General features: G+C 41.4%; 2 long non-coding RNA genes across 4 annotated transcripts in view; one reads left to right on the forward strand and one right to left on the reverse strand.

Moving 5' to 3' along the window:
* The window catches only part of LOC137202166 (uncharacterized), a 97700-nt gene that overhangs the window by 63825 nt on the left and 17642 nt on the right, over nucleotides 1-16233 (forward strand). The window lies entirely within an intron of this gene.
* LOC137202165 (uncharacterized) overlaps nucleotides 10111-16233 on the reverse strand; it is a 274436-nt gene continuing 268313 nt past the window's right edge. For all 3 annotated transcript variants that reach the window (XR_010932476.1, XR_010932477.1, XR_010932474.1), the window contains one exon: nucleotides 10111-10328. This is a non-coding gene — a long non-coding RNA (uncharacterized lncRNA). The remainder of the gene's footprint in view (nucleotides 10329-16233) is intronic.

Genomic DNA, 16233 nt, shown 5'->3' on the forward strand with positions numbered 1-16233 from the left:
ACTAAAACCACAACCACAAAGGCCTCGGCCCTTGAAATTTCCCTGGAAGCCAATGAGAGAAAGGAGAGCCACAGTAGTAGGTAAAATTAAGCTATGTACCAACTCTCTCCAGCTTACAAGTTCCTAAATTGTTTGTTTACACATTAAGAGCAAAAAATGACTGTAGTCTTTCCTCTTAATTACTGTAATTATACTTGTGCCACCCACAAGAGAGGCTGTTGATCTCACTTCTAAAGGGCAATTGCTGTCGCCTCACTCTTCTTAGCACTTTACAAGGTTTTTCTCATTTTCTGATTACCACTGGCCTATTGAGCTGCCAGTAGAAATTTATTCTCCTGATGCACGACACCCTCCCTCCTTTACCCCCCTTTATGTTTTCTTTTTCCTTCTCTCTTTTTTTTTCTCTCTTTTCTTTCTCTCTCTCTCTCTCTCTTTTTTTTTTCTTTTGCTGCTGCTGGGTAGTTACCAGGAAGAGCTGACTTCCTTGGGATCAAAAAGGATTGCTACTTCTGTGATCAATTGTATGTGGTTAGGCATTCTCAGAATATCCTGAATGTGGAAGTACTCAAAAGCCCATAATCTGGATAATAGTGGTCTGTGCTGGCCACATCCCTTAGGAAAGGCTCGGGAAACCTGGGTCAAAAAGCTTGCAAACTGTTGTCTGGCTCATGTGCATTCAATGCTGAATTGGATCAAAAGTGTTTCCTTTGGGTTACCTGATACGGAGCTATTTGAAGTATCCTTGTAGCCTTCTACACTGATCCCTGAAAGTCCTGCCTGAATCCTTTCCCTGTTTAATCGTGAAGGAATGCTGTTCCAAAGACGTGGGGTCAGAAGGGCACAATAAATCAATCCAGATACACCCCTAATGAATAGCAAATTAGACAGCATTTGTTTAAAGTTCATAGGTCCTCTTGGAAGATGCATTTTTAGTGCAAGCAAAATTCCTGGGTTGCGTGTATGTTAGACAGTGGGGGTGGTGTGTGAAGGGCTTACAGTCTCTGTTTTTTTTTAAAACTCTGGACGTGGTTTTTATTTATTTATTTATTGGAAATGAGTTTATTTTATTTTAATTTTTATTGGAGTATAGTTGCTTTACAATTTTGTGTTAGTTTCTACTGTACAGCAAAGTGAATCAGCTATATGTATACATGTATCCTCTCTTTTTTGGATTTCCTTCCCATTTAGGTCACCACAGAGCACTGAGTAGAGTTCCCTGTGCTATACAGTAGGTTCTCATTAGTTATCTATTTTATACATAGTATCAATAGAGTATATGTGTCAATCCCAATCTCCCAGTTCATCCCACCCCCACCTCCTTTCCCCCTTGGTATCCATACGTTCGTTCTCTATGTCTGTGTCTGTATTTCTGCTTTGTAAATAAGATCGTCTATATCCATTTTTTCAGATTCCCCATATATGAGTTAGTATACGATATTTGTTTTCCTCTTTCCAACTTACTTCACCCTGTATGACAGTCTCTGGGTCCATCCATGTCTCCACAAATGACCCAATTTCATTCCTTTTTATGGCTCAGTAATATTCCATTGTATATATGTACCACATCTTCTCCATCCATTCCTCTGTTGATGGACATTTAGGTTGTTTCCATGCCCTGGCTATTGTAAATAGTGCAGCAATGAGCATTGGGGTGCATGTGTCTTTTTGAATTATGGTTTTCTCTGGGTATATGCCCAGTAGTGGGATTGTTGGGTCACATGGTAGTTCTATTTTTAGTTTTTTAAGGAACCTCTGTACTGTTCTCCATAGTGGCTGTATCAATTTACATTCCCACCAACAGTGTAAGAGGGTTCCCTTTTCTCCACACCCTCTCCAGCATTTCCTGTATGTAGATTTTGTAATGATGGCCATTCTGACCGGTGTGAGGTGATATCTCATTGTAGATTTGATTTGCATTTCTTTAATAATTAGTGATGTTGAGCATTTTTTCATGTGTTCATTGGCCATCTGTATGTCTTCTTTGGAGAAATATCTATTTAGGTCTTCCTTCCATTTTTTGATTGGGTTGTTTGTTTTATTGATACTGAGCTGCATGAGCTGTTTGTATATTTTGGAGATTAATCCTTTGTCAGTTGCTTCATTTGCGAATATTTTCTCGCATTCTGAGGGTTGTCTTTTCGTCTTGTTTATGGTTTCCCTCGCTGTGCAAAAGCTTTTAAGTTTCATTAGGTCCCATTTGTTTATTTTTGTTTTTATTTTCATTACTCTAGAAGGTGGGTCAGTAAAGATCTTGCTGCAAGTGTTCTGCCTATGCTTCCCTCCAAGAGTTTTATAGTGTCTGGCCTTACATTTAGGTCTTTAATTCATTTTGAGTTTTTTTTTTTTAATGGTGTGAGGGAGTGTTTTAATTTCATTCTTTTACATGTAGCTGTCCAGTTTTCCCCACACCACTTACTGAATAGGCTGTCTTTGCTCCATTGTATATTCTGGCCTCCTTTGTCATAGATTCGGTGACCATAGGTGCGTGGGTTTATCTCTGGGCTTTCTATCCTGTTCCATTGATCTATATTTCTGTTTTTGTGCCAATACTATACTGTCTTGATTCCTGTAGCCCTGTAGTATAGTCTGAAGTCAGGGAGCCTGATTCCTGAAGCTCTGGGTTTTTTCCTCAAGATTGCTTTTGCTATTTGAGGTCTTTTGTGTTTTGATACAAATTGTAAAATTTTTTGTTCTAGTTCTGTGAAAAATGCCATTAGTAATTTGATACGAATTGCATTGAATCTGTAGATTGCTTTGGGTAGTAGAGTCATTTTCACAATATTGATTCTTCCAATCCAAGAACATGGTATATCTCTCCATCTGTTTATGTCATCTTTGATTTCTTTCATCAGTATCTTATAGTTTTCTGCATACAGGTATTTTGCCCCCTTAGGTAGATTTATTCCAGGGTATTTTATTCTTTTTTGTTGCAATGGTAAATGAGATTGTTTCCTTAATTTCTCTTTCTGATCGTTTATTGTTAGTGTATAGGAACACAAGAGATTTCTGTGTATTAATTTTTTTTTTTTTTTTTTTTGTGGTACGCGGGCCCCTCACTGTTGTGGCCTCCGGACACGCAGGCTCAGCGGCCATGGCTCACGGGCCCAGCCGCTCTGTGGCATGTGGGATCTTCCTGGACCGGGGCATGAACCCGTGTCCCTTGCATCGGCAGGCGGACTCTCAACCACTGCGCCACCAGGGAAGCCCTGTGTATTAATTTTGTATCCTGTGACTTTACTAAATTCATTGATTAGCTCTAGTAGTTTTCTGGTGGCATCTGCAGACAGTGACAGTTTTACTTCTTCTTTGCCAATTTGAATTCCTTTTATTTCTTTTTCTTCTCTGATTGCCATGGCTGGGACTTCCAAAACTACGTTGAATTATAGTGGTGAGAGTGTGCACCCTTGTCTTCCTGATTTTAGAGGAAATGCTTTCAGGTTTTCATCACTGATAATAATGTTTGCTGTGGGTTTGTCATATACAGCCTTTATTATGTTGAGGTAAGTTCCCTCTATGCCCACTGTGGAGAGTTTTTATCATAAATGGGTGTTGAATTTTGTCGAAAGCGTTTTCTGCATCTATGGAGATGATCATACAGTTTTTATTCTTCAATTTGTTAATATGGTGTGTCACATGGATTGATTTGTGTATATTGAAGAATCCTTGCATCCCTGGAATAAGTCCCACTTGATCATGGTGTATGATCCTTTTAATGTGTTGTTGAATTCTGTTTGCAGGTATTTTGTTGAGGATTTTTGTGTCTCTGTTCATCAGTGTTGTTGGCCTGTAATTTTCTTTTTTTGTGATATTTTTGTCTGGTTTTGGTATCATGGTGTTGGTGGCCTCGTAGAATGAGTTTGGGGGTGTTCCTCCCTATGCAAATTTTTAGAAGAGTTTGAGAGGGATAGGTGTTAGCTGTTCTCTAAATATTTGATAGAATTCGCCTGTGAATCCGTCTGGTCCTGGACGTTTGTTTGTTGGAAGATTTTTAGTTATGGTTTCAATTTCATTACTTGTGATTGGTCTGTTCATATTTTCTATTTCTTCCTTGTTCATTCTTGGAAGTTTGTACCTTTCTAAGAATTTGTCCATTTCTTCCAGGTGGTCCATTTTATTGGCATATAGTTGCTTGTAGTAGTCTCTTATGATCCTTTGTATTTCTGTGGTGTCAGTTATAACTTCTCCTTTTTCATTTCTAATTTTACTGATTTGAGTCCTCTCCCTTTTTTCTTGATGAGTTTGGCTAAAGGTTTATCAATTTTGTTTATCTTCTCAAAGAACCAGCTTTTAGTTTTATTGATCTTTGCTATTGTTTTCTTTGTTTCTATTTCATTTACTTCTGCTCTGATATTTATGATTTCTTTCCTCTATTAACTTTAAGTTTTCTTTGTTCTTCTTTCTGTCATTGCTTTGGCTGTAAGTTTAAGTTGTTTATTTGAGGTTTTTCTTGTTTCTTGAGGTAGGCTTGTATTGCTATAAACTTCCTTCTTAGACCTGCTTTTGCTGCATCCCATAGGTTTTGGGTCATCGTGTTTTCGTTGTCATTTGTTTCTATGTATTTTTTTAAATTTCTTCTTGGATTTCTTCAGTGATCTCTTGGTTATTTAGTAGCATATTGTTTAGCCTCCATGTGTTTGTGTTTCTTACAGTTTTTTTCCTGTAATTGACTTCTAATCTCATAGCATTGTGGTCGGAAAAGGTGCTTGATACGACTTCAATTTTCTTAAATTTACTGAGGCTTGATTTGTGATCCAAGATGTGATATATCCTGGAGAATGTTCTGTGTACACTTGAGAAGAAAATGTATTCTGCTGCTTTCAGATGGAATGTCCTATAAACATCAATTAAGTCTAGCTGGTCTAATGTGTAATTTAAGGCTTGTGTTTCCTTATTAATTTTCTGTCTGGATGATCTATCCATTGGTATAAGTGAAGTGTTAAAAGTTCTCCACTATTATTGTGTTACTGTCGATCTCCCCTTTTTTGGTTGTTACCATTTGCCTTAAATATTGAGGTGCTCCTATGTTGGGTGCATAAATATTTACAATTGTTATATCTTCTTCTTGGATTGATCCCTTGATGATTATATAGTGTCCTTCCTTGTCTATTGGGGCAGTCTTTATTTCAAAGTCTATTTTTTCTGATATGAGTACTGCTACTCCAGCTTTCTTTTGATTTCCACTTGCATGGAATATCTTTTTCTATACCCTCACTTTCAGTCTGTATGTGTCCCTAGGTCTGAAGTGGGTCTCTTGTAGGCAATATATTATGGGTCTTGTTTTTATATCCATTCAGCCAGTCTGTGTCTTTTGGTTGGAGCATTTAATCCATTTACATTCAAGGTAATTATTGATATGTATGTTCCTATTATCATTTTCTTAATTGTTTTGGGTTTGTTTTTGCAGATCTTTTTATTCTCTTGTGTTTCCTGCCTGGAGAAGTTCTTTTAGCATTTGTTGCAAAGCTGGTCTGGCAGTGCTGAATTCTCTTAGCTTTTGTTTGTCTGTAAAGCTTTTGATTTCTCCATCAATTCTGAATGAGAGTCTTGCTGGGTAGAGTAATCTTGGTTGTCAGTTTTTCCCTTTCATCACTTTAAATATATCCTACCACTCCCTTCTGGCTTGTAGAGTTTCTGCTTGAGAGATCAGCTGATAACCTTATGGGGATTCCCTTGTATGTTATTTGTTGCTTTTCCCTTGCTGCTTTTAATATTTTTTCTTTGTACTTAATTTTTGATAGTTTGATTAGTATGTGTTTTGGTGTGTTTCTCCTTGGGTTTATCCTGTATGGGACTCTCTGTGCTTCCTGGGCTTGACTATTTCCTTTCCCATGTTAGGGAAGTTTTCGACTATAGTCTCTTCAGATGTTTTCTCAGACCCTTTCTCTTTTCTTCTTCTGGGACCCCTATAATTCGAATGTTGGTGAGTTTAATGCTGTCCCAGACGTCTCTGAGACTGTCCTCAATTCTTTTCATTCTTTTTTCTGTGTTCTGCTCAACGGCAGTTATTTCCACCATTCTATCTTCCAGCTCACTTATCCATCTTCTGCCTCAGTTATTCTGCTATTGATTCACTTCTAATGTATTTAAAATTTCATTTATTGTGTTGTTCATCACTGTTTGTTTGTTCTTTAGTTCTTCTAGGTCCTTGTTAAACATTTTTCGTATTTTCTCCATTCTATTTCTGTGATTTTGGATCATCTTTACTATCATTACTCTAAATTCTTTTTCAGGTAGATTGCCTATTTCCTCCTCATTTATTTGTTCTTGTGGGTTTTTACCTTGCTCCTTCATCTGCAACATATTTCTCTGTCCTCTCATTTTGTCTAAATGTCTACTGTGTTTGAAGTCTCCTTTCCACAGGCTGCAGGGTTGTAGTTCCTCTTGCTTCTGGTATCTGCCCCCAGTGGGTGAGGTTTGTCCAGTGGCTTGTGTAGGCTTCTTGGTGGGAGGGACTGGTGCCTGCGTTCTGGTGGGTGGAGCTGGATCTTTTCCCTCTGATGGACAGGGCCGTGTCAGGTGGTGTGTTTTGGGGTGTCTCTGGGCTTAGTATGACTTTAGGCAGCCTGTCTGCTTATAGGTAGATTTGTGTTCCTGTCTTTCCTGTTGTTTGGCATGTGGCATTCAGCACTGGAGCCTTCAGGCAGCTGGGTGGAGCCGGGTCTTGGAGTTGAGATGGAGACCTCTGGGAGAGCTCTTGCTGATTAATATTCCCTGAGGCTGGGAATTCTCTGGCATTCCTGGATTCGATGCTACCACCTCAGAGGCTCAGGCCCAACCCCCGGCCTGGGAACAAAGACCAACCCCCCCCCCCCCCCCCCGCTCAGCAAAAAAGGGAAAAAAAAGAAAACAGAAGGGCGGGAAGAAAACAAATGAAAACAAACAGACATACAACACCCAAGACAAATAGCAAAGATAAAAACAAGCAAACAACAACAGCAATAATTAAAAACAAACAAAACCCCAGAGAAATGATAAAAGCAAAACCAACGAAACAAAAACAAACCAAAAAAAAAAAACCCAAAGAAACCACACACATGCAAAATAAGAAACAAAAACAGAGAAAACAAAAAGCAAGAGAACAACCAAACAAAAGAATCCGAAAATGAAATCAAACAATTAAAAACAAAACAAAAAGGAAAAAAGAAAACAAAAGCAGAATGCAAACTGAAGGAAAAAGCAAAGAAAACAAACCAAACCCACAAAAACAATTGAAAAAGAAGAAAAAAGATAAAAACAAATAGAACAAAGGAAAGAAAAAAAGGAAAAAACAAAACAGTAACACAGAAATAGAAATATAAAAAAATAAAAAAATATATTTAAAAAATAAATAAAAACAAATAATAATAAAAACAGAACAAAGTAAAACATTAAAAAAATAGTAATAAGTATGTTTTCCTGGGGTCTCAGCTGTCAGTGTCCTTGCCCCCACAGTGAGTCATAGCCAACCCCTGCCTCCCCAGCAGGCCCTGTAAAACCTCTAGGAAGCTCTCTGGTCCCTCTGTGGGCACTGTGCGGGCAGTTCAGAGTCTGACCTAGCCCAACTCCCACATATAATAGTCCCCAAAGTCCACAGCTGCTAGAGCTAGACCGTTTTCAGTGTTGGGAACACTCGCTGTCCATTCAGATATTCCATAGATGCAGGGTTTACCAAGCCGATTGCACGGATTTAATCTGTGGTTTGTGCAGCTGCATGGAAAGATTTTTGTTCCTCTTCCTTAGTCTCTCTGCCCCTAGGGCTCAGCTGTGGTTTTAGCCCCACCTCTGTCATTCAGCCACCCACAGGAGTCTGCTTCCAAGGATGCCCTGGAGCACTCGCGTCTGCCCCGGTGAGGACAGGGCGTGGAGGTGGCATGACTGCCTGGGTCGAAGGGGCCCTGATGGCCACAGGTGTCCGGGAAAGCTGGCAGCCACAGGCACGAGAGATCCAGCCCCAGTGGGAGCCTTTCCTAGCACCTGGTGGCTGGTGTGAGAAGGTCAGCCCTGGAGGGGGCTTTTCCTAGTGCCTGGCAGGGCAGGGAGCCAGTGTGTGGGGAGAGAGAGGCTGCAATGGCAGCTCCACCCCCTGCGTGCCACTCAACTGTGGCACTTTGCTTCTATGGCAGTCTGGGTTTCCTCCACAAGCGTTCCTGGTTGTGGATTTCCTCCCTCTCGTCCCCTCAGGCTGTCTCCTCACAGCCAACAGCAGTCCTCCCCCCAGTTTTACTCTCCAATCCCCACGTTCCAGCTCTCAGCCCCTGTGTGGACTGGTGGACACACGTCCAGTCTGGGGCATGCAGGGCTGTGGCACGGACCATCTGTGTAGGTCTCACTCTGTCCTGTCTGCCACAGACCAGCCGTTTCACAGTCCTCTGACAGCCTCAGATGCTCCCTTTGTGTCCGAACTGATTTCCCCTTTGGTGATGGGGCTTCCCCGGATGCAGGAACCTCTCCTCTCCTTCAGCTCCCCACCAGGGAGCTTCTTTTTCCCTTCCTTCTTTCGTCCTACCTAGTTATGTGGGGATCTTTCTTGTCCTTTCCGGTGTCCAAGGTCTTCTGCTAGTGTTCAGCTCGTGTTCTGTGAGAATTGTTCCGTCTGTAGATGTATTCTTTTTTTTTTTTTTGAGGTACGCGGGCCTCTTACTGTTGTGGCCTCTCCCGTTGTGGAGCACAGGCTCTGGACGTGCAGGCTCAGCGGACATGGCTCACGGGCCCAGCCGCTCCGTGGCATGTGGGATCTTCCCAGACCAGGGCACGAACCCGCGTCCCCTGCATCAGCAGGCGGACTCTCAACCACTGCGCCACCAGGGAAGCCCCTGTAGATGTATTCTTGAGGCATTTGTGGAGAGAGATGAACTCTGCATCCTCCCACTCCTCCACCATCTTGGTTTTTTGGACACTGTTTTTAAAAGTACCAAAAATATCCCCAAAGTTAGTTTGCCCAACTGGCTTTGAATGTGCAGTGCTTTCTTCCGCCCTTACCCTGGGACAGAACTTTCTGACTACTGTGGACTCTGGTGTGACCCAGCCTCTTGGACTGGTTTCCCCATTAGCTCATTCAGGTGTTCTTGGGTGGCTGGATAGATGTTTCTGAGAACGTACCATTCTCAGGGCCACAATGATTGAGCTAAAATAAATCTTCCAGTCACCTACAATTCTAGCATAATCTTACAGATACAGCAAATGGCATTGAGAAGATTAAATCACCAAGTCTAGCCACACCACCCCCACCCCAGCCAGTGACTGGAGCAAACTTGTTAGAGCTGCATCAGAAGGAATAGAAGAGCTTTCAGTCTTTCATGGCCCCTAAGCATTTGGTAATAAATAATAAAAAGTATTTATTACATGTTACAGTGACATTGTGGAATTCAAAAAAATAACACTTTCTTCCTCAAATGTTAAAAAGAAAGAAAAAAATATTAGGATTGGGCAGGGACGACAGCAGGAGCAGTGGCTTTAAAACCCAAGGAATGTGGTAAAGAGAGCTTTGTGTGTTTTTAATAGTCATAGAATGGGGGAAGAAAGTGGGGAGCTGACATGGACAGGAAGTCAGAAATTAGAGTTTCGGGCCTGGTGTTGCCACTGTCTGGCCGTGTTACCTTGAATAAAAGTTCTACCCCTCTTGATCTTGGCTTCTCATTTATTACATAAAGGGTTTGAGAGCCTTCCTGTTTTATCAGCTATTTTCAGCTCTCTCATAAAACCACTGGGTCAGTCTTCCCTGAAATTCAGGGACACGTGCTTCTGAACCACGCTTCCTTCCCCCAAGAGGTGGCCAGGCTCAGGATGGGTGATGGGTAAGGGACAAAACAGCCCTGTGTGTCTCTGGCCCCAGTTTACTGTGCTATGAACTTGACAGCAAAGTCCCTCAGCTTGCCTCCGTCCAACACCACAGACGGCTTCTGGCACTAGAGGGTAGTGGTTAAAAGCAAAAAACTTCTGACTTGGGTTCTAGCTTCAAGTCACCTGTAACCAACTGTGGGACTTCAGGCAATTTACTTAACTCCTCTGAGCCTCAGGGTCCTCATTTGGGAAGTGGTGGCAACTGTAGGGCTTGTAGGGCTACAAACTTGTAGGGCTATTTTGAGTATTAAATCTGAAAATGAATGAAAGGGCGTAGCGTAGTGCTTGACATGTAAACTCTCAATGAATGGTAGCCAAAGAAATCAACAATAACAAAAATATATTTCCCAGGCCTTAGGTTCTTTATGCCGGTAAATGGTGGCCCAGAGTGGGAAGGAAGAGTGCAGTGATCTGTATGCAGGAGCCTCTGCCGGGCATGTGTTAGTTGCTCTGGGTGCTGGGAGCAAGTCTCAGGATCCACACCCGGATTCAAGGAATGGCGGGAGAGGCTGCAGGAGACAGGAATGAGAGACCCATATGAAAAAGAATGTCAATTTTACATTCATTCATTCATTCATTCAGCACTAAGTACCTATTCCAGTTTTGGTTTTTGCTTATTTGCCATGTGCCACAGCTGTGCTAGGCATGCAGCAGGATTCCAGAGATGAATGACCCTATCCCTGCTTTCAGAGAACTGGCTGTTCTAGGGCTACAAGTAAGCAGGCAGTTACAGTAGAAGACCCCAAGTCTGGGGAAGGTAAGCACAAGGAGCCTGGGAGACAGGGTGACTGTCCTGATTTCAGCGCTAAAATCCTCACATCCCAGGAAGTCCCTCAGTCCCAGGAAAACCAGGATGGTTGTTCACCCTAGTGGGACAAGCCAGAGAAGCAGCACCAAACCTAAACTTCCCAAGTCAGGGAAGGCTTCTTGTCAGAAGGAAGGCCTGCAAGGATAAGGGAGAGTTAGCCAGGCAGGTTGATGACGAGTGAGGAGTGGAAAGGGTCCCAAGCAGAAGGAACCACATGTGCAAAGACCTAGATGCAAGAGAGACCACAAGGAAGTAGGGGGGCCTGAGGAGAGATGCTGCAAGGCCTTCCACGGCCGTGGACAGATGATGCCCTGCAAATGTGCCCCTCATCCCCTGGATCTCCTCTCTGACTCATGTTGCTTGAGACTGTCGATATAGAAAATTACTGGAGATGCTGTCCAGGCACCCCTCATATCAAACAGGAGGGCAGAGAAGAGTAATTCTTCCCAAGGTCTCTTCCAACTCTTCTATCCTAAACCAAGAATTCACACTATCAGGCCATCGGCCAGCGAGGTATCCATTCAGTGTACAAGATAAGTGGCCTGCACCTTCCCTATCTATTTTAGCTGCCTCAGGGAGCCACACAGATCATCACTTAATTGGTTTGCCAGCAAGGATGTGTCCACTTTAAAGTTGGCCAGAATGGATGTGTTGGCTGGGCCACTAGCCTTCTGAGCCACCATGGGGATGCAATTTTGTTAATTTTGTTTTTCTAAATGGAAAAGCCCCTCTCCTGGTGAGGCATCATACCCTTTCCCATACTTGTGAGGGCCCAGAGAACCATTTGGTCTTTTTTTTTTTCTTTCTTTCTTCCTTCCTTCCTTCCTTCCTTCCTTTCTTCCTTCCTTCCTTTTCATGATTCCCTAAATGGTAATAGAGGAATTTTCTCTATAGGAATGCTCTTTGCTTTAACTTGCTTCTTCTGCAGAGTCTATTCTATAAGTATAAACAGTATTAAGTCAATGATTCCTGGATTGCTAATCCTCTAGGTATGTGTTTCATCTTCTAATATTGGGCTTGTATGGACTTACTGGGAAAAACAACAACTTAGTGTCTTTTCTAAAGCCTCTCCCAGAACAGAAAAGAACATGAAAAAAAAAAAAGTCTTGACGTCACTTAATAAAGTTTTATGAGTAACTCCTTTGCTACTATAGATAACATTGCTAATGCATATTGCTCAATGGGAGAAAATGTCCCAGGCCACACTTTACAACTGGCAGAAAACTCTGAGCCGTCTTGCCAATGCTTTATACTAAGTGCCAAATCCTTATGACTTTCTTAGGCATTTATTGTAAGAACATGAATCATGATGCATCACTCTGGTATTTGTGTGGCTGCTCAGTGTTAAGTCCCCAGGACCTCCATGGAGTTGACTTTATTTGGTTTTCCACTTCCGTTTCTGAGTGAGAGCCACATGAACTCAGCCTTGAAGGCTCGCAGGAGCCCGAGTGGGCAGCTCTTTTTGTTGCTGTTTTGGTCTGCCTGTACTCGATGGTTGTGATATGTGCAGATCTGAACCACTTCAGGAGACTCGGCTGGAACTGCCCCCACTGCCTCAAGTTTCCACGGAAACAAGAGTTCTGGGATGATGCTCAGGAGAGCCTGGACAGTTGCAAACCTCAGGGGCACTTGGGAGAAATGTGGCTAGAATTTTGGAGCATTGACCTGTATGTCTTCTAACTTCCTATATGTAATCTTGAGAGTTGGGCTGGATGTTAAACCCCGGAGGTGGTGGGTTTTAGAGAAGAGCTACTGTCCAGAAAACAGTCCAGGGTTCAGTGTCAGGTTTTTGACTTGATGGAGAGTTGGGATGCGTGGCTCCTCTATAAGGAAGGTTAACAGTGCCGGCCTCAAATCCTAGATGAAATGTTATGTTCTTCTCCTGCTTGTGGATATTCAACTGGCACAGTCAGGCTATTTACCTCAAAGGTCTAAATTGTGCTGGTGAATCACCAGGGGTGATGTTGAAAATATTTACCCCAGACAACAATGAAGCAGAATGCACATCCTTAGCGATCAAAGGGATGATGGCTGTGAACAACAGATATGGCCATGTCTGTGTTTCTTAGCTGAATATCAGCCCAGCAGAGCACCGACCACTTGCAGTGGCAGAGACACTGAAACCGATGGTTCATTCATTGATTTGTTCAAAGAGCACTGTGTGCTTACTGTGTGTCTCTCACTTTGCTGGTCGCTGGGGGTACAATGCTGAACACATCCAGACTTGTTCCTGTCCTAGAGCTGACAGTTTGTTGTGAGAGATATTAATCGAGTAATCATAAAAATGTAGAAAGTGTCTTCAACTTTAAAAATGGTAAAAAAAAGAATTAAAAATTAGAAAAAAAAATATATGTAAAACATTAACCTTGGTAAGAAATTGCACAAGGTTGCATGAGAGGCCTTGACCTAGCTGGGGCTATTAGACCTGGAAGATGAGAAGCAATTAACTAGACTACCCCATGACGGAAAAATGCTTCGGGCAAAGGGAATAGCATGCTCATGTGAACGTGAGTGATTTGCCCAGTCACACTGTTAACTGGTTAAATCTGAGATGGGTATAGAGCTCCAGGAGTCCCAGCTAAGGGTCTATCTATAGCAACCCTATCCAACTGAACTTTCTACAGTGACAGACAGCCCTATAGCTGTGCTGTCCAAGACAGTAGCCTTTAGCCATATGAAGCTATTGAACACTTAATCTGTGGCTAGTGTGACTGAGGAACTGAAATCTAATCTAATTTAAATCAGTGTAAATGTAAATAGCCACATGTGGCTACCATATTGGAAAGTACAGACCTGTGTGAACCAAATCCTGAACTAGCCCAGGTTACATGGGGCAGAGGTTCATGTAAAGGGGATGAAATGTTTTTCTGAGATGATGATAAGTGCATTGACCTCAGGGACTTCATTTATTCACTCAGTCAATCAGAAACAAAAATATACTGGGTACCCATTTTGTGCCAAGCACAAGTCTAGACCTGGAGACTGCCTGATTAACAAGACCCTGCTCTTGAGGCATTCACAGGCTAACAGAGGGAAGAGGCTCGGAGGAGTAGTAGCAATCCACTGTGACTGAGGGGACAGAATCGTGCTCTTTTGGGGTTGCTGTAAATGGGAAAAACTGAGGGATAATTCTCCCGTAACTCAACCTTGGATATGCTTAACTCTATAGGTGAAGGTCATGATTTCTAAATTCCACCATTCCCATACCCCAAGGACTTCAGACAAAGGGAGAGGGCTTTAATATAACACACTACACACTTTTTTTTAATCCCCCAAATTCAGTATAGCAAGTGTTAGAAAAAGAAGTAAATTTATACTTCCCTAGACTTTGGCTTTTCATATGTAGAGCATCTATTGCTAAGTTTGGGGAATTGGGCCCCACTGATAAATATTCTTCAGAAATAGATCATGGGACCTCAAATCAAGGATTTTGGTAAGTGATATCCTATTTTAGTCATGGTAAGAAGTCACCAGGCTAAAGAAGGTGCTAATAATGTTTACATATTTTTAAAAAGCACTTTCTCACAAGCAGCACTGTTCAGTCACTTCAAACATTTAAAGCTCCCTGCTATTTCAAACAGAATGTGAACAGTTATTACATCATTGTAAAAAACACTTCCTGACACTCAATTAAACTCATTATGCCTAAATAGTCAATTCCTGCCAATATAACAATTTAAATCACTTCAAAATAATTTGTTTCCAATTATCAGGATCTACTAAATTACCTCCTTAAACCAATCACCTGGAAAAACATTACATGCCAGGGAGGATAAAGAGACTTTTCCCATTATAATTCCAGGACACTTTTCAAGTGCTTCTTCTTATGGTGCATCAGTTTTTCCAGTGGGATCTGGCTCATAGCTTGTCACTCCATCTCGGAGATCCAAGGGGCAAGAACCTAGAGGGTGTGTCCTACTGAGCTAGTTAGTACCAACTATGATTTCCCAGCAAAATTAGCTGGGACTTTGAAAAAATACAGAAGCAAAGGTCCCCTCCAGATGTGCTGTGCAAAAATAAACAACGGGGCTTGAGAATCTGTACTTTTAGAAAACATCTCAAGGGCTTTAATAATGACTAGTTAACAGACTAGAAAATACCATCTTACTCAATTAGCATACTTTATACTGCTACATTTATGATGTATTTTTCAAAGTGTGAAGGTTATCAATGTCAATTTTTCTCCTGAATTAGACCTCAGAACTCCCTAATTCCAAAGTGACCCTCTTTCTCTGTATTATTGCTGACCAGAGCAATGTATTCCCACTGACAATACTTATTTAAATTTCCTTATATGTTTTGTTTGTTTCTTTGTTCACCAATGCTTCTTGAATCTTACTCTTAAATTTTGTTCCTACTGAGGTATGTCCTTTGGTAATTCTTTCAGTGAAGTCTTAGTAGTAAACCCTAAGTTCGTGGAAGTCTAAAAAGGTATTTATTTTGCTGTCATTTAAGAGTGTTACCTTAACTGGTTGTAAAAAGCTAACGGTTGTGTCCCATCAGTACTTAGAAGATATTAATCCATTTTCTGGAATCCATCATTGATGACGAGAAGTCAGCAGTTAAACTGATGATCATTTCTTTTAAGGTAATATGCCTTTTCCTCAGGAGACTATTTTTATGTGAAGTCATTTCAGTAATATGTTTAAGTATGGATTTTTATTTAATTATCATCTTTGGATTCCATGTTCTTTTTCAATATGAGGATTCATAATTTTCTCTATGTATAAAAACATATTGCCATCATCTCCTCAAGTAATACCTCTCTTCCACATGTTGGGCTTCTCATTCTATCTCCATATCTTTTATTTTCTCTTTTATGAGCCCCGTCTCTTTATCTCTTTGAACTGTGTTCTGAGTGATTTCCTCACATCTATCTGTAATTTATTAATTTTCTCCTCAGCTTTACTTTGCTGTTTTACTCGGGTATTAAGGTTTTTAAAGCACTTTGTTTTTCATAACTAGAGTATAAATTTGCCTCTTTTTAGAAATTCTCTTATTATTTATCCAAAATATTTCTTTTTGCATGTTTCTTTCTTGTTCTCTTGAATTTTTTAGAAAAAAATTCTAGTTGAAAACCTCTTCCAGATTGCTCAGTTGTCTCTGTTCTTGTATATCTGCTCACAGTCTTTCATGGGAGTTTGTTTCCTATGTGCTTCTGAGTTCGTGTTCAGAGAGAGTTGTTTCTCATGGGAGACATCTTTTGGGGGAGGCCCAAAGTTTGCTTGCAGACCAGTTTTTATGTTAACTTCTCATTCCCATTTCATGAAGGGAGTGTGAATTCAGAACCCACTCCTGGACAGAGTGGTACTGGGATCTCTGTTTCTTTCAAGTGACTTTCCCCCTCTTCAGAGCCACATCCCCAACCAGCAGGCAGAGTTTTCCTAGTGCTACATCAAGACAGAATGTCCCAGTGTTTGGCTTTAGGCATGATTTGGGGTTCAGTTTTACAGCACACAGGGGTATGTGATTTCAACACTTGCCCTTCAGAGCTGATACTACCCCGGCCCCAGTGTATTTCAGCTCCAACATGCCCATGGGAAATTCCACCTTCAACTTCTACATTGAGTTCTTTTTTTTAAGAATAGTCTAGATTCTGACAACTT

Source organism: Pseudorca crassidens, chromosome 11 (assembly GCF_039906515.1).
Source record: "Pseudorca crassidens isolate mPseCra1 chromosome 11, mPseCra1.hap1, whole genome shotgun sequence".
Classification (NCBI taxonomy): Eukaryota; Metazoa; Chordata; class Mammalia; order Artiodactyla; family Delphinidae; genus Pseudorca; species Pseudorca crassidens.